The following is a 20,231-nucleotide window of genomic DNA, read 5'->3' as shown; positions in this document are numbered from 1 at the left end:
TCTTCAAGGCCCTATTTTGGGTATTTGTACATATACAGTACTTTGGTCCCAAGCTACACCGAAATTTTTTCACCCCTTTCTTTTTCCCACAATACCTACAATTTTGTAAATATTTAATATTAGTAAAATATGGGCACTTGTTTTTAAAACAAAAGTATGTATTATTTTAAATTATATTACATTTTATTGAAATAAAATTTTCTTTTATGTTAAAATATAATCTTTTTATTTCTCACTTTTTAAATATCCTCCAACCAAATCACCACTTAACATATTTAACCCCCATTATATTTAAATTTTATATTTATGCATCAAAATTACAAATTTATGTTTGATTTAATTTATATTTATATTAGTCTTTAAAAAAAATTAATCTAATTTTTTAAAGAAAAATTATATTTACCATTAAGATCTATTTTTTTTATCTTAATCCAAAAAATTATTAAATTTAATATTTTATTATAAGTTTTAGATCAAATACTATGTTCTAAATTGTTAAAAATAAATATACCAAACAAAATTGAAATTAATACCTTCTTTATTTATAACTCTTTTTTTTTTGTTTATTAATTAAATTAGCTATCATGTTAACTATTTTTTTCTTATTTATATAACTTAAAAATTATAACTATAAAATAATTAGATATGTCTTACATCATTTAAATATTTCTATTTATTTAGCTTAATTAGCTATTATCTCTATTGTTAACTCTTGATTTTAAATTTATTTAACTTAATTACTTATTATTGGTTGTTTATTTTTTTTAAATGAATATTATTTTATTTTAATTAGAAATTATTTATAATTTAATTATTGAGGTGAGATTTTATTTAATTTTTAATTTTTAATATATCTCTAATTTTAACTATCTTTTTTCCTATTTATTTAGAAACTTAATTAGTTGTTATCTCATTTTTTCCTACTTTTATTTACTTTTTGATTTTAAAAATTGATGGAAGGTTTAGTTTTTTAATTTATTTAATTAGTTTAGCTAATAGAATATTTTTCGAGGAGTTGCTTATTTTTTAATATATTTTTATATCTTTCATATTAATTTTTCATAATAAATTTTTTGATGGAGTTTTCCTAAATGATTATTTAAATTATATTTAAGCTGACAACTTTAAGATAGTTTAACTTTTACTATATATATATATATACTATTCACTTTATACGTGCTTGTTTTTAGATGATAATTTTTAAGTATATGATTAATTAAATAAATGAATAATATTTATTTAGTTTACTAAAATAATTAAATTTTATTTTATTTAAATTAAAAATTAATTTTATCTTAATTTATGTATATTATATTATAATTTTAAAAATATTAGTTAAAAATTATCCACTACTCATTACAAGCACAAAAGCTTGGAACTGCTAGTTTATAAAAAATATATATTATAAAATAATATAAATTACAATTCCTTGGCGATTCAAGTTATGGAAATATTAGAACTAATATCTTTTGAGGAGTTATACAACGTTAAGTTAATTTTCATTTATTTAAATTTCGCAAGCCAACGTGGACTTAGATGGTGGTGAGCTCCAAGACAAGTGTGAGTTCAACTTCACGATGAGTAAAACTTGTATTTCAGAACAACATAAAAACATCTTTGAAAAAAAAAATCATAATCGTGTGCTAAAATTAGAAGGAATAATGCAAGCGGCGGTCTTATACCAGCTATTTATAAATTGATGATCGTAGAGTTTGATAACAAGGCGTAGAGCGGAGAAGAGCGATTTGAGTCGTGTGTACGTTGTGACTGTAGAAGTGAGAAGAGAGAGCTGGAAAGAGGGGACAACAAGTCCAATATGAATATGAAATCGCCTGTGGTGCACGACAACGAGAAATATAAAGTCGTGAAGGACATCGGTTTCGGCAATTTCGGCGTGGTGAAGCTGATGCAAGAAAAACCCAGCAAACAGCTGGTTGCCGGGGCGAAAAGATCGACAAGAATGTGGAGAGGGAGATCGTGAACCACCATTCTCTCAGGCATCCAAACATAGTGGGCTTCAAAGAGGTGATACTGACAGAGAACCATCTGGGCATCGTGATGGAATATGCGGCAGGAGGCGAGCTCTATCACCGCGTTGTTAAATCTAAGCGGCTTAGTCAGGACGAGGCCCGTTTCTTCTTCCAACAGCTCATATCAGGGGTGCGTCACTACCATTCCATGCACATCTGTCACCGTGATCTGAAGCTGGAAAACATGTTGCTGGATGATTCCGCTCCTTATAATTGTCTCAAAATATGCGACTTGGTTACTCAAAGTCTTGTTTGCTTCATTCTGAGCCTAAATCTACGGTGGGGACGCTTGCGTACATTGCCCCGGAGGTGTTCTCGAAGAAGGAATACAATGGGAAGGCAGCAGATGTCTGGTCATGTGGAGTGGCACTGTATGTCATGTTGGTGGGTTCCTATCCCTTCGAGGACCCCAAAGATCCGAGGAATTACGGGAAGACTATAAGGCGCATATTGGATGCCAACTACAGGATTCCGAATTTTGTTCTTTTGAGTGGGGAATGCCGTCAGCTGCTGTCGAGAATCTTCGTTGCAGATCCTGCCAAGAGGATCACCATTGAAGAGATTCAGAATCACAAGTGGGTTATAAAGAAGAGTGCATTTATGCCACAGCAGATTTGGTATGCAATAATAGGGTCGATGAGGCTCAAGGCCAAAGCGTGAACGAGATAATGAGGGTGATAGCAGAGGCCAGAATCCCTCATGCAGCTCCTCATGGTGATGTATACATTGGAGATGATCTTCATACGGATTCCGAAGATGAAGCCGACCTCCTTGGCACTGATAGCAGTGGGGAGTTTGTCTGTGCATTCTAGCTCTGCTTTCTTTCTCTCATGCTTCTTCTCTATCTTCTCACTGTGTGATGAGGAGAGGGCAAAACAAACTTCAATCTGTATCTCTTCCATAATTCCTTTCTTTAAACAATAAAATAAAGGCTCATGATCCATTATCATTCTGAAACAAATAATTCGAAACATGTAACAAAAACAACTGTCACTCAATGCTATATCATAACTCTGCAATAACAAACTACAAGACATCCAACCATGAAAGCTACAGAGAGGACGACACGATGGGAAACAAAAACACAAGGTAAAAGAAACTGTTATAATAACACAGCAATTATTACATTTTGCATGGCTCTCTGACTGCCGCCAGAGAGCCCCCATTATTTAAGCTTATCCCTTCCAACTATCGATCGCCTCCTCTGATTGAATAATCTTGTTTAAATAAAGACAATTGTAACAGTTACAAAACTGTACGTTTTCCCTTTCGGTTACATACTTATTAATTATCTAACTATCGGTTACATTTATGATTATTTGACGGTTCTTTAAGAACACAAGATTCTCGTTACATGTGACATGATATTGCCAAAACTTATGACATTTACCCATTTTGAATTGCATGCTTACATTTTTGCATAACAGTGAATAAATAATGATCAGAATTAAATATTTCATGGGTGCCGCTGCACCACTGTGTGCATGTACAAGATTACATCATATTAAGATATGATACATAAATGTACGATGATCAATACTTCGGCTCTTGTATCTTTTACAAAGTAGACGAAATATTCTACAAAATGTTTCAAACATGTATTTCTGAGAGCCATTTATGTTGTTATGTGCATTTCGAAATGGTGGTGTATAAAATGTAATTGATGTAGTGTTAAGAACACACTGTTTCATGAATTTAATGTTTGATTGTTTAATTTAATATGAGGTATGGTCAAACTTGTAATTTAGATTTTAAACAATACAAATGTTATAACTTACGTTGTCATATTCTAGTGAAGCCATTAATTAGAAAGAACTGTGTTTCTTTCGTTCTTTTTATTATCTTGATTGATTTGCGAAGTATTAAAACCATTGTCTAGGGTTTTGATTTGAATCTTTTAAGTATATGAAAAACTTTAAGAACAAGTCTGGGTGAAATCAACGAGTGTGATACAAGTAGTCTTTTAAAATTATAATTATTCAGAATTGGTGTTTGATCTTCTTGACAACTAAAGGTCTTATGGAAACTTGTGTGATGCCCTTCCGTTTTTTTAATGCTCGGTAACTATGTTTTGCAACACTTTTCCGTTTCATGCCCAAAGAAACAAAAGACAATACCAAGTTCGGAAATTCTTTTATATTTAGATTCGGCATAGGCTAACGTGTGGATGTAGTCCTATAAGTCCCTTTTTAACTTCGATGGCCATTCTTTGGAATCTGAGCAAGTTTGAAATAATAATAAGAACCGCAAAATTAGTAGTTTGTAGTTTGCTTTTTCTTTTAAATATGGAATTGTTTATTTTATATGTACATCTGGATTAGATTAGTTTTTAATTTTTATATGAAAAATATAAATGTATTTTTTTAATTATTATTTTTTAATTTATTTGATTGATTAGAAATTATATTAATTAGATAATAAATATATTTTAAATAATATTATAGATAATTAGGTTAAATATAGATAACTACTATTAAGTTTATGTTTTATGTTTTCTTTTGCAACACTTTTCCGTTTCATGCCTAAAGAAACAAAGACAAGACCAAGTTTCCAAATTCTTTTATATTTAGATTTGGCATAGGCGTAACGTGTGGATGTAGTCCTATAAGCCTCTTTTTTTTCTTTGATGGTCATTCTTTGGAATCTGAGCAAGTTTGAAATAATAATAAGAACCGTGAGTTGTTTGTTAGTTGAGATTCTGATTCCCCAAGTTACTGAGGAATCAGGGAGTCAATTCTACTAGTTATCTATAATTCGTAGTTTGTAGTTTGCTTTTTCCTTTTAAATATGGAATTGTTTTTTAATATGTAAATGTGGATTAGATTACTTTTGAATTTTTATATGAAATATAAAAATGTTTTTCTTGTAATTAATTTATTTGATTGATTAGAAATCAAATAAATTAAGATGAGAGGTTGAGGGTTTGATGTTTGGTTTCGTTATGAACTACCAAAGGCTATGGTTGTGCCTTAATGTTTTAATTTCCTCAACTTTCTTGTTTGTTAATGTTTCATGACCTCTGATGATTGGTGTCTCTTGTGCTATTGTAATAATTTGGTTTGAAGCCTAGCTTTGTAATTGATGTCATAGTAGGGTTATTTTTGTTCTTGGATATTTTAAGTTTATAATATATTTTGATTTGATAAAAAATGAATTTTTTTATTTGATGGATGGATTCAAATAGGATATATACATGGTTATGTTGTATCTAGATTATGGTTTATGATTTGGAACCAAGAGAGCTTCTAAGATATTTTTAGCTTGATGCATATAACATTTTTGGCATTGATATGTGTATATGATTTCACTATCATGTGCTCTTTGTAGGGGGCTTCTCTCATGCACTCCTCCATCTTTTGCAATTATCTACAATCATACATATAAGATTCATCATTAAGACATGATATACATATGTAAAATCAATATTTCAATTCTTGTATCTATAAAGTAGACGAAATATTCTACAAAATATTTTAAAATGTCTTTTTGACAGCCAATAATATTGTTATGCATTGTACATTTAGAATTGGTAGTGTATGCTAATATTAGTATGAATAGGCTAAGTTGTTATGTTGTTGTTCTTGTCATCAAGGTTCAAATCTCACTGGGGATGAGGTCCCCAATTTTTAGCCTCACTAGTAAATAAGTTCTTGTATCCAAGTAAATAACAAAGTTGTAATTTAGATTTCCAACAATATAAATGTTATAATCTAAATGTTGATATATTAATGGAGTGACTACTGATAATTGTATTTATTTGATCTTTTGTAGATACAAAAACTCTAGTTATCCTGATTCATTTATAAAGTATTATAACAACTATATAGAGTTTTTACAAATATAAGATTGATTCTTTAGAACAAAGTATGGGAAAAACTTTGGGCTCAAGATTTGGTGAAATCAACAAGTGTTATACAAGAACTAATCGATAAAATTATAGTTTATATGGTTGAAGAATTATTGATCGATCTTCCTTTTGAGTTGTTGAAAGCTATCACTCTTATGTAAGATTGGACTTCAAAGGAAAATGTTTGAGATAAATAATATCACATAATTAAATAAAATATTAAACTAAAATATTTTTTGTTAAAGATGGAATATGAAAAAGATAAATATGTTCAACAAAGAATTGAAGTGGACATATGTAAAGTACACCACTAAGATATGTTGATGTGCAATGTCAATATTCGAGGCATTGTATCATTATAGAGTAGATATACTACTTCACAAAGTGTTTTAGAATGTTAATTCATCTAACATAGTATTGACTATATCTAGATGTGCATGAATATATGATAAATGCAATGAAATAAAGAAATAAAATAATCAAACAATTTAATTTTATTCAAATATTTTATATGTCATACACAAAATAGATACAATGCTTGTGTTATATAATGGGATACAAGTAGGCATATATAAAATAAATCATTAAGCTACATGTAAATTTATAATCAACATTCAAGATCCTATATTTTTATAAAGTAGACAAACTACTCTATACAATGTTTTAGGATGTAATCCTACTATATTCTTTAATGTTGTTAAGACATTTAGATATGGTAATGTATAAAAATAAATTTGCACAACATCAAACTTCTTTTATATCTCAAATTTAGGAAAAACCAATTGCTTTTTACATGTGTGAAATTTCTATAAAAAAAATTAATTGAAAGCATATTAAACTTGTTGTTTATCATTATATTTAAGTTATGAAAAAAATTAGTGGAAAACAACACTAAGAGTTTTAAAAAATTGTAAATGCATGTGTTGTAGTGTTTCTCATGTTCACATTCTACTGCATGGTTATTTTGACTCAAGATATACTTTGATGGATTTTATATATTATTTTTGTTAGAACTAAGGTGTCTCAACCTTGTATAATTCCTATTCATATTATTATTTGTTTTGTAAAATGTATTTTTTTTGCAAATAATATGTAAATGTGAGTGTACATGTCTAGTTGGCATGTTGATCACTTACATGTGTCGGCATCTTGAAGTGTGTGAAGGAGATCATGGCTGAAATGGTTATGACGGATTCCTATGACGCGTAAGAGCTATTTAAGGAATGAGCTATGACAGGTGTAAGAGCATCTTATGACATGAGGCCTATTTGGGCACCCAAGAATGAGTGGTTGGTGTGTGTAAGAGAATATGCCAAAAATAGGTTGGTATGACGGATTCCCTTACACTTCTCTTGTGACTGCTATTTTTGGCAAATTCTATGACAAGCTGTCATTGTCTATTCAAGGGATGGACGCCCTTTTCTTGGTATTGGATGTACATGTGGCATTGTGCATGTTTCTTGGTGGTTGAGCCATGAAAAATGCCCAATTGCATTATGGGCATTTTGTTGGGTCTTAAGATGTTCATAAAATGGGTATTGCATGTTGTAATGCAATAGTGTGATAGATGAAAGTTTGCAGGTACTGAGGTGCTGCTGGAGTCTTCTATTGTTGATGTTGAACTTGCATTGCAAGTGTATTGTAATCTTGTGTTGAAGATAATACATTGTGCAGGTTCTGGAGGGGTGGGGTTGATTTACCGAAAGGTTTTTTCCCACCGGCAAATCTTTGTGTTATGTGTTCTTTCTCTATCTAATTTATGTATGCATGGTTGGCTGCAATAATGTTGTTTACATGTTATTGAATCTGTAAGTATAGAAGATTTTAAAAGGATTTGCACCATACTTTCCTTATGAGATTAGTGTAGGAAGCTGTTTCCGCCCTTGAGTTTCCTTACAAGTGGTATCAGAGCTTGATCAAATTTTGATCCTAGTTATTGGGTAGGGTTTTTTGAGCTAATCTCAAGTTGAGTGGGAGTCTTGTGCATAGCATCCTGAATCTTATTTGCAGATTGAGATGGCGAGTTCATCATATGGAAGAATGGAGGTGGAGAAATTTAATGGCACTAATTTTGAGTTGTGGAAACTCAAGATGGAAGACATGTTGGAAGATCGTGACCTATGGGAAGTTACTACAAGTGCTACAAGACCAACAACTATAACTCAAGTAGATTGGGATATCAAAGATCGTAAAGCTAAGGGTCTCATAAGACTTTGTTTAACCGATGCAGTCCTTCTAAATATTCTAGATGAGAAAACTGCATATAGTTTGTGGAAGAGACTTGGGGCCATGTATCAAGCCAAATCTCTGGTGAACAAGTTGTTCCTGAAGAAGAAGTTGTATTCTCTACAAATGGAGGAAGGTGGATCCTTAACGGATCATTTAAATGCATTTAATCTATTGGTTGCACAATTGACATCTGCTGGTGTCAAGTTAGAGGAGGAGGATCGTTGCTACACACTTTTGTGTTCTTTACCGGATTCATGGGAACATCTTGTGATGGCTCTCGGAAGCACATTAGTCACCTTCAAAATGGATGATGTGGTGTCTTCACTGCTATTAGAGGAGATGCGGAGAAAGGCTTCCATTTCGAAAAAAGAAGCCCTTGCTGTTCGTGGGAGATCCACGAAAAGAGGAAAGAAAAATGACAATAAGTCTGACAATAAGGGTAGATCCAAATCCCGTGGGAAGTCAAAGACTTCCAATAAGTCCAAGGCAATATGTTGGAACTGTGAAAAGACTGGGCACTTCCGTAAAGACTGTAAAGAGCCTAAGAAGAAGAAGAAAGCCTCAGATTCTGGTTCTAAAAAATCTCAAGAAGATGGCGATGCATTCATCGTAGCTTTGGCAGCCCATGCATCTGATGATGTGTGGTTGGTTGACTCGGGTGCATCTTTTCACATGACCTCTCATCGAAATTGGTTCTCAAGATATGAAGAGTTTGATGGTGGAAAGGTGTACTTGGGTGATGATTCTCACATAAAGATAGTTGGATGTGGAAGGGTCACTATCAAATTTCCTGATGGATGAGTAAAGGGAATCAATGGAGTTATGCACATTCCAGGCTTGGCACGAAACCAATTATCTGTAAGTATGCTGAATGATGTAGGTGTGCAAGTTGTTTTTTCAAAAGAAGGATGTAAGATGATTAGAGGATCGATGGTGCTTGCTAAGGGTACTAGGAGAGGTACTTTGTTTCAGCTAGATGCATGTATTCCTCTATGTAATAGTTCTTCATCCTCACCATCTGAACGAGCAGTGAAGAATTGTGTGGTTATTGGTTTCGATGGCAATGCAAACACTTTGGAAGGAAAGCTTCCTGCAGAAAAGACAATGTTGTGGCATATGAGACTTGGCCACATTGGTGAGAAGGGTCTCAAAACCTTGAAAAAGAAAAATCTCGTTGAGGGGTTAAATGATTGCAATCTCGAGTTTGACTTTTGTGAACACTATGTATATGGTAAACAAAATCGTGTTCAGTTTTACTCTAGTTCTCACAAATCTTCTGATGTTTTGGATCTTATTCATTCTGATGTATTTGGTCCTGTAAAAGTTCCTTCGATCTCCAAGTTTGTATTTTTTGTATCTTTCATAGATGATTACAGTAGAAGGACATGGATTTATTTCCTTAAAAGTAAGACACAAGTCTTTAGTCGATTCAAGGAATTTAAAGCCCTTGTAGAGAATTAGACTAGTAAGAAGATTAAGTGTGTGAGAACTAACAATGGTGGTGAGTTTTGCTCAGTAGAGTTTGAATAGTTTTGTAAAGAACAAGGTATCGAGAGGCATAAGACAACTCCTTATACCCCGGAGCAAAATGGAGTTGCAGAGAGAATGAACAGGACACTGATGGAGAAGGCTAGGAGTATGCTTAGTGGAGCTGGTTTAGAAAAAAGGTTTTGGGCTGAAGCTATGGCCACTGCTTGCTATCTTGTTAACAGATCTCCTACATCAACTCTTGTTGGTAAGACACCCATGGAGGTGTGGTCTGGTAAGAAGCCTTCAATTAGACATCTTCGTGTTTTTGGTTGTGAAGGTTATGCATATGTTCCAAAGGAGAAAAGATCTAAGTTGGAAAACAAAGTTGTTAAATGTATTTTCATCGAGTACAGTGTTGGTGTGAAAGGATACAAGCTTTGGGATCTTGTGACTAGTAAGGTGTTGTATAGCAGAAATGTTATTTTTAGAGAGCTAACATCTTCTCCTATTGTGCTACAACTAGATGAAAAAGAAAAGAAAAAAGATATTGTTCAGTTTCCTCCTACCCCTGAGAAGACTGAACAAAGAGACCATGTTGGGTCTAATGATGAGGAGAGCTCTAGCAGCTCTGATAGTTCAGAAGAAGAGGAAGAACAAGCTTAACCTCAGCCCTTGAGGAGATCCATGAGAGAAAGAAAGCAACCAGAAAGGTTTGGTTATTCTATGTTAGATTCTAGTTGTGCTTTTGCTTTGATTACTAACACTGATGAGCCTAGATCTGTGAAAGAGGCTTTGGGCATGGAAGATGCAGGTTCCTGGATTGAGGCTATTGATGATGAGATGGCTTCATTAGAGAAAAATAAAACATGGGACCTTGTACCTTTGCCTAAAGGGAGAAAACCTATTGGTTGTAAATGGGCATTCAAGAAGAAATTTTGTGCAGATGGCAGTGTTGAAAGGTACAAAGCTAGATTGGTTGCAAAAGGGTATTCACAGGTAGAGGGAATAGATTATGGTGAAATATTCTCTCCTGTTGCAAAGTTGACATCCATTAGATTTCTGTTATCTCTTGCTACATCATATGATTTAGAGATAGAACAGATGGATGTGAAGACAACTTTCCTTCATGGTGATTTGGAGGAAGAGATTTATATGTCACAGCCTGAGCACTACATTGTTAAAGGTAAAGAATCCTTTGTTTGCAGATTGAAAAAATCTCTATATGGTTTGAAGCAATCTCCTAGGATGTGGTACCTTAAGTTTGATGCCTTTGTGTTGTCAATTGGATTTGTAAGGTCAAAATTAGATCATTGTGTTTATTTCAGAGTTGAAAATGATTGCCTTCTTATTGTTGCATTATATGTTGATGATATGTTGTTGTTTGGGAAGGGTAAGGGTATGATTTCTGATTTTAAATCTCAATTGTCAGCACAGTTTGAGATGAAAGATCTTGGGGCAGCTAGGTACATCTTGGGTATGGAAATCAATAGAGACAGGTCTAACAAAAAACTTTGGTTGAGTCAGAGTAATTATGTGAAGTCTGTGTTTGACAGGTTCAACATGGTAGATTGTAGACCACTATGTGTTTCTATTTCTATGGGAACAAATTTATCTATAGATGATTGTCCAAAATCTCCTAGTGAGGTGGAGGACATGAGTAGAGTACCTTATGCTAGTGTAGTTGGCAGTCTTATGTATGCTATGGTTTGTACTAGACTAGACATTGCCCAAGCAATGGGAGTCCTAAGTCAGTTTATGGCTAATCTTGGACAGATACATTGGGATGCAGTTAAGCGAGTATTCAGATATTTGAGGGGTACATCAAATTACTCCATATGTTATCATGGTAACTCTTCTAGATCTCCGCATTCTATTTGTATTCATGGGTTTGTGGATTCAGATTGGGCAGGTGATATTGATCGTAGGAGATCCACCAGTGCTTATATGTTCACTATGTTTGGTGGTGCCATCAGTTGGATGAGTAAGCGACAACCTGTGGTTGCTTTGTCCACTACAAAATTTGAGTACATGGCTGCTACTCATGCTTGTAAGGAAGCCATTTGGCTTAAGAGATTGTGTTCTGATGTTTGTGTTGATGCAGAACAGATTACTATTTGGTGTGACAGTCAGAGTGCTATTTGCCTTGCGAAGAATCCAACTTTCCATGCCAGAACGAAGCACATTGATGTGCAGTTTCACTTTGTGAGAGATATGGTGGAAGATAGAAAGGTAAATTTGGAGAAGGTAGATACTATGAAGAATTTTGTAGATGCATTAACGAAACCAGTGGACACTGAGAAGTTTAGATGGTGTTCGGAGTCTATGGGCCTTTCAGCCTATAGCGGTTAGTTCCTATTATGTTCTTGTTGCTCTTACAAGGTGTTTGACAAGTGGGAGAATGTTAGGAATAAGGTGTCTCAACCTTGTATAATTCCTATTCATATTATTATTTGTTTTGTAAAATGTATTTTTTTTTGCAAATAATATGTAAATGTGACTGTACATGTCTAGTTGGCATGTTGATCACTTACATGTGTCGACATCTTGAAGTGTGTGAAGGAGATCATGGCTGAAATGGTTATGGCAGATTCCTATGACGCGTAAGAGCTATTTAAGGAATGAGCTATGATAGGTGTAAGAGCATCTTATGACATGAGGCCTATTTGGGTGCCCAAGAATGAGTGGTTGGTGTGTGTAAGAGAATATGCCAAAAATAGGTTGGTATTACGGATTCCCTTACACTTCTCTTGTGACTGCTATTTTTGGTGGATTCTATGACAAGCTGTCATTGTCTATTCAAGGGATGGACGCCCTTTTCTTGGTATTGGATGTACATGTGGCATTGTGCATGTTTCTTGGTGGTTGAGCCATGAAAAATGCCCAACTCCATTATGGGCATTTTGTTGGGTCTTAAGATGTTCATAAAATGGGTATTGCATGTTGTAATGCAATAGTGTGATAGATGAAAGTTTGTAGGTACTGAGGTGTTGCTGGAGTCTTCTATTGTTGATGTTGAACTTGCATTGCAAGTGTATTGTAATCTTGTGTTGAAGATAATACATTGTGCAGGTTCTGGAGGGGTGGGGTTGTTTTACCGAAAGGTTTTTCCCCACTGGCAAATCTTTGTGTTATGTGTTCTTTCTCTATCTAATTTTTGTATGCATGGTTGGCTGCAATAATGTTGTTTACATGATGTTGAATCTATAAGTGTGGAAGTTTTTAAAAGGATTTGCACCATACTTTCCTTATGAGATTAGTGTAGGAAGTTATTTCCGCACCTGAGTTTGCTTACAATTTTCATATTGAGATGCTTTGATGACTATACACTATTTTCATTACCAGTATCATAGCTATTAGTTATTAGATGATGTTGCTACTCAATTTTATCATATATGCATGATGACACTATTGATGTGACATGGTGTATTAAGATGATACCTAGTTTATTTGGTATTAATATTTGGACTATAGTTTATATGTTATTAGATGCATATTTTTACATCCATTTATGGTATGGGATATCTATCTTTTACCTTCACTAATATATGCTCAAATGATGAAAAATAATTATTTAAAGGATTTAATTTAAACATCCTATCATGTGATTATTTGTTGTTATGATCTACTGCACCACTTCTATGCATGAATTTCTCATTAATAGTAGTACAAAAGTGGGAAGAGATTCATAGGCACTTTCCTTTGAGATATACATGATGTCTCTTTCTCCTTCATGATACTATGTATCTTTGTGCACTTTGACTATTTATATATTTAGCATCCATCCTTGATGATTTTATTTTATTGAACAAGTACCAAGTACATTCAACTTGAATCCCAGATCTAAGTGTATATCTAGATATTCCTAGCAGTGACACTAGGAGATAGTGAACTTAATCATTCATGTTGAACCAATGTTGTCTGTGTATGGAAGACGTGTCCATATATTTTTTATTATTAACCATCAGATAATTTGTAAATTTTGATTTATAATGCATTATTTGATTAATAATGTGAGTTTGTATGTGTAGTTAGGGTTCTAGAGTTGGTAAATTTTATTTTTATTTTGAAATTTTCTCTATAACTAACTATGTGCACCTTGTGAACAATGACAATTGTGAGCAATTGGATAGAATATAATTGATTATTATCATATTGTAATCTTCCTCTGTGTTTGAGAGGGACAACTCCCTTGTATAATAGGGGTATTTACTATTTTTGTGCACTTTTCACCTAAAATTACAAAAACAAAATGTGAAAATAAACAAGATAAACTAAAGAAAACCTGATGATACTCATGTGAATACCAAATAGGATTACACGGTGGATAATAGATGACAAGGGGGTTATTTAGCACAAAATGCAATGATGAAGAAAATGGATAGTAGACCCTATTATACTAAAAGATTAATTACCCTAGCACATTCACATCATGATATCATGAGATGAATGTTTTTCATCATATCAATTGCATAAATTAGAAAGATTATATCATCAAGCACCATTCATGTAAGAGAACTTACTCAACATACTAGAAGTAAGACAAAATAACTCATGAACACATTTGATATATACAACTAAGTACATTCATGTTATTTCTTCAAAGATATAAAACTACAAAGACAATTATTAACCTAGTACAAACTCAAACGAAATTTCTCTATAGTTTTCCCTTTTACCCAAAAGCCTCCTCACCATTTTATATTGAATTAGTCTTATATTTATAGGCTCTTATTATAACCAACCTTTTGAGTTCATAACTACCTAAAAAGTTAGAGTTTACATATTTGAAATGTATTTCATAACTTTACAAAAATGAAAGATAAAACCTTGATTCTTAATTAAATGAAAGTCAAAATCTTAACTTTTAGGACAATAAAACCTAAAGATAAATTTCATTTATATTGAGTTACATAGTCACTTTTCACCACAAGGTAACTAAGATCCTATAGCAAAAGAGACCAAGATACTCATTTTGCCAAGGTAGCCTTCCATCTCCATTTTCTTTCCTTGTATAAATAGAATCGTCCCACCAATAACTCTTTGTTCATACTACAAAGTGTAGCCATACATTGAAATGTTTGTGCCTTACAAACCAATACATGTACAAGTTTTTCTCACCAATTTTCTTATCACTAAGATATTTTATTTGACCACACCTCAAAATGCATCCATTAATATATTCTTTGAAATACTCTTTTGAGTGTCATAACTATGAAGCCTTTTAAAACAAGTCAACTTTATATTTACCTATGGTATCTCATTTTATCATATGATTTAAATGACTTGATCAAACTTTTTCTTTTTCTTGTGATGGGTGTTTGTACCCTATTTTGAGGCTAATGTATGTTATTGAGCACAAGTATGATGTTAAAAATGGGACTAGCTAACCTCCATCAAAATTGTTCATGCCTAAGACATACCTATACATCAACACTAGTACTAGTACTTCAGGATACCATCTGCAAATACGTCCATAGTTTCTCAATGCATTTGACCCCCGACATGAGTATGAAAATTTTTCAATAATTAGGAAATAGGTCACCCTCCATCGAAAAATGTTGCATTAACCATAGCATGAAATAGATGGTCTACAAACTCCTAATCATAGTTTATTACCTGACTATGGTTAATGGGGGATTGACTAGCATTTATACATTTGACAGTCAGGTAGATGACCAGCAACTACCAATTAAAAAACCCATATCTCATATCTATGAATTTAAATTGTTCACGGGCTTCTATGGTGTGTCCATTTGGCCATTATTTTCATACTTAGCATTTGCGAGATTCGTGTGCATCAGGAGTTCAAAAGTGTGGGAGTGAGTGTGGGTAGGATTCACCCCACTTGCCATAAACTCTAGTACCACCATTGACATGTCCAGCCCATCCAACACTTGAAATTCTTTCATGGTTGCTTTTGTCACTTTTGTTGTTGTCTCACATGTAGAATATAAATACTACAGAAAGAGAGAGTTTTGGATGTTTGGGTGTGAAGGGAAGTAGTGTATTAATAGGGTTACTTTGTGGAGAAGTCTGTGGACTTCAATTTGTGAAGCAAATTTTTTTTTGGATTTCTTCCTTGTCTATTTTTCATCATTGGAACCCGTCCTTCGAGCAAAAAGCCTAAGCATATTTGTCTTCTATCCCATTGTTATTGTTTCCATTTATTCGATCTAATTTTTTGTAGTATCTATAGATCATTACTAAAATTGAAATTATTTTCATCTCTTTTGATAAGAAAGATAGTTCTTCTTTTGATAACTTTTATAGAGAGGAGGCAATGCCAACAGAGGAACAAGAACATATAGAAATCTTCATCTTCCAAGTAATCTACTCATCAAATATGTATTTTATGATCTTTGTGTGTAGGGGTTCTTCTATTTGAAAAGGTAGAGTTTCTTTTTTTTTTTAATTTAGTACTATTTTATTAATCTTTTTATAGTTTCAAAACCTAAAAAAACACATATCAACACAACTTATAGTTTCATATAAACACCATTTCAACTTGGGATCCTTTTATAAAACCCCCATTTGTGGATTGTTCTTGGCAGTCTTTAAACTCAATTAAATTTGAGACTATAGTTAATAGTGTAATAAACCCAAGGTATTCACATAAAATCCTCAATTTTCATCTATTTTGTCTGCTTTCTAATATAATAAGTCCTATTTCATCTTTTACAAAGGGTTTCTTTCTCATCAAACTTATTTTATTTTTCAAGTTTTGTTTGAAATAATGGACCCTAATTTTGTAACATATTTATTAGGTCATTTGCACTAAAATATCATTTAGTAAGACTCATCTAGCTATAGCTTTTAAATAGTTATGCTTATCCATACACTTTCATTTCTATCATTTGCACTATAATTTCATTTAGAAAGATTTGTCTAGCTATAACTTTGAATAGTTCATGTTTATCCATGAAGCCCCTTTCTATATAATCTTTTATGGCCTGGTTCATAGTAAGGACTTGACCCTTAGAATTTTTATATTCAAGTTAGAATTTTGGTTTATTCCTAACCTCATTTTGTGCTAAGGGTGAACAAAACATGCAATTAGTACAATTTTTTGCCATGTCCTTATATGTTAAGGCACTCAATTGCATTCATTTTATATTCTATGCAAGGTTGAAATCAACTCATCTATTAATCTTGCACACATACATTTGAAGATCAATCGATGCAAACATGTTCATTTGTGACATAATAGCTATCCCTTTAAGGCATCTTTAATTGTTAGTCTCAAATGTATATAAAAGTAAATTGAAATAAGTTGGGTGACATCAAATGCAGATAACTCTCAAATGATTTACCTATCTTTTTATAAATATGAATGTAGCCTTGACTTATAGATTTAGTTTCTCTTAATGATCCCAATAGAAAATAGCCAATCATATCAAGTTACAATCTTAGAAAAAATTCAATTCAACATGTACATAAAAATATTCATGAAACTATAATGTGGTTTTGATAATACCCTAAATCTCATAGATGACATGAAAATGAAGTCCTACCAATATGGAATTATAAGATGTACCAACATTCAAGTAGATGGTTCCAATACATATTGTGAGAAAAATGTAGATGACGAACCTGAGCCAATAATACCCAGCACCTCTGCTCATATTAATAAATGACCTATGCATTAAAACATAATAGTGCATCAAGAAACTACCTTGGTTGCCCCCTGAATCCAACACTATTCCTCTCTACAAATCAAAACTTCAAATCACAAAATGCTTCTACAAATTCATTTTCTTCAATATCATAGTAGTAAGATTCAAAATAAGGAAGCTTATAATTTGTGGTATTTGATGTACTCTTGCCTATGCTACCTAATGATGCTCAAAGTGTTGGTACTTCTCCACGAGAATTTTGGTAGCATGGCTTGTTGTGATTTTTTCAAAAGGGTCATCTGATTTCTCAATCTAATCACATGAACAAAAGCTTAATCTTCATGAAAAAACACCTTTCAATGAATTGTAAGATTCACAACATCAAATTAAGATCCAAGATGTAGAAAGTACTTGCAGTCTCATTGATCCATTTAGTGTAGATTTCACTTTGTCAAAATCTGAGTTAATACATCTCAAAAAATGATTAGATGGTTTCTAGAAAGGTGGATAAGGAAATCCTACTTGCTCAAAAGATTACAAACATTACAACAATTCGTATTTGTGAGAATCCATGAATCTAATTTAGATCAATATTTAATACCATAGGAATCATCAATCAATGTAGCAATTGTTTTAATTGGGAATTTCATATGAAGTGTATTAAATAAGAAAATTCCATCTAGGGAAATATATATTCAAAAATAATATTTTTAGTTGTCTAAAGCTATTGTATTTGTTTCTATTTTTTATGTTCAGACCTTAGCTGGGTAACCACTCTACAGGTTTGAGTGTTCTCTAGATGCTTTTTCCTTATTAATATGTGTGCTATTATTTCATAAATGATAAGTAGTTTTGATTTATATAATAAAAATAATTTTTAGATAATATTAAGAGTATTTACTTATGTAACATAAGTATGTATTTAAAGAATAGTCTCAGTAATATGACTATTTACCATCATTTATGAGACTATTAGATTGTTATGATTCATTTGAAATAGTTTATAGAATTGACATTCATCTTGTCATTTTTAGGTGAAAAGGAAATATATTTTAATATATGAGGGAAGCTATTGTACAGTGCATAGTGGCCTTGTAGTTTTAGCAGTACAAAAATATTTAATATCCATTGAATGTATCTACCAACAACCTCAATTCTCAATAGAAATTTTCAAAGAATTCATTTGTAATAGAAATACTTCCATCAACTTATTCTTCAACTACACTTTGATCCATCTTTAATTCCTCTATAACTTCAAAAAATCTTGTTCCTAGACTACTAGCAATAACTTAAATATTCTTAAATATAACAACCTACCATCTAACTAAGCCTGACAGCAATAACTCTAGTATTCTTAGATATGGCAACCAACCATTATAGCAAAGAAAGCTTGCCTCAAATTCCTAAGATGTCTTTCCAAAGTAAATAGTTTTCCCTCTAGAGAGAAAGTAGAGACTATCAAAGAGTTCAAACACCTCACTGCTTGGTTGATGAACTGAAGCTATAACAGTATGCCCATCCTTGGCCAAATTTCTTATTGCCTGGGTGACAAAAAATAAAAATGCACTACAATTAACAATTCACCACATATCAATACATGTAATTTTGAATTAGTCATAATCAATAGTCAACCCAATTAGTCATAACCACTAGAAGTTAGCATTCTATGGTCTACAAAGAATGAGAAATTCATTAATGCACTATTATGTGGTCTATAAGGAACAATAAAAAATCATTAAAAGCCTCTCCGATGTTATTCTGGATTCAAGATCTACTACTAATTGAGAATTAGAGTGACTAGTTCTTACCTGTCTAAACTACTTGTTGGCTCATCTAGAAATAGAAACCTTGGCCTCATGAGGATTTCCAAGCCAATGCTAACTCTCCTCTTTTCTCCACCATCGATTCCCCTCAAGTGTCAATTTCCAATGGTAGTGTTGGCACATTCTTGAAGACCAATTTCAACAAGTGTAGACTCCACTAGTGTTGATTTCTCTGACCAGGGCATCTTATCAGGGAGTCTCAAATGAGCAAAGTATGCTATAATCTCCCTCATGGTCAAGGTCACAATCAAAGTATCATGTTGAGTTGCATATGCCTATAACCAAACATAGGAGAGAAAATTTAACATAAGAAATCAACAATTCACCCAAAAATAACTCAGCCCCTATTAAGTACTATTAAGGAGAAACCTATGATTAAATCATATTGTTGTTTTGAAAGAGAGATTTTTCTTGTAGCCACTCAGCTTGATAGATCTAGACTAAAATGCATTAGCTACCAATCTACTGATGTATTGAGGTTCAAATTTTGTATTAATTTTGGATCTATGATGTAATCCATAGGAACATGGCACTCGTATGTATTATACTTATATGCTATAAGTATTTTTTGTATGGTAATGTTTTTTTTTTTTTTATGGGCCCATTTGTGTAGGGGAGGGGTCAATATAAATTAAAATGTTTAGCCAAAGGAGGATATATTACTACCTTGTTGGAAGTTGTTCTGTTGACGGGGAATAGAAGTTTTGGGACATTGCAAGGATGAACCTACATAGAATGCAAATTCACAATCTCTATAATGCATATGCAAATTGTACAAGATCTCCTCAATTGAACTTCTTCCAAAAGAGGGTCTGGCCAAGATTGAACAGGAAATGTGTTACTATGAGAGTGATGAGTTGAGGAAGGAGAGATTGAAAAGGGTTATGGTATTGGTGAAGATAAGAGAGATCATAGTATGATCAATTTGATAAAATAGTGTGTTCTTTATGCAAAAAAATTGTGCAAACATGTGAACCAGTTTAGAGCAATTTGTTGATATTCATTAAATGTAGTGCTAACATGGTACTCCACTTTTATCCAATATAGGTTATGTGGATGGCATTTTTGAAATATTAACATATGCACCACCTTCTACTTCAGTTGTAGGTGATAAGAGTTACATGCAATGATCTCGTGCACAATGGAATAAGTTTGGTAAAGGGAAAAGAACCTTTGTAAGAGCTAAGAAAATTATTGACTTTGATGAAAATATAAGGGG

General features: G+C 32.7%; 2 pseudogenes; one reads left to right on the top strand and one right to left on the bottom strand.

Annotated features, from left to right (window-relative positions):
- Nucleotides 1-1,816: 1,816 nt before the first annotated feature.
- On the top strand, nucleotides 1,817-2,842 carry LOC149543079 (serine/threonine-protein kinase SRK2E pseudogene; annotated as a pseudogene).
- A 121-nt stretch (nucleotides 2,843-2,963) lies between these two features.
- LOC149543078 (ABC transporter G family member 11-like) overlaps nucleotides 2,964-20,231 on the bottom strand; it is a 35,705-nt pseudogene continuing 18,437 nt past the window's right edge.

Source organism: Cupressus sempervirens, chromosome 8 (assembly GCF_028749045.1).
Source record: "Cupressus sempervirens isolate cs-2001-9-10 chromosome 8, ASM2874904v1, whole genome shotgun sequence".
In the NCBI taxonomy this organism is placed as follows: Eukaryota; Viridiplantae; Streptophyta; class Pinopsida; order Cupressales; family Cupressaceae; genus Cupressus; species Cupressus sempervirens.
Note: the sequence above shows the minus strand (reverse complement) of the source record. Positions and strands in the feature narration are given on the sequence as shown.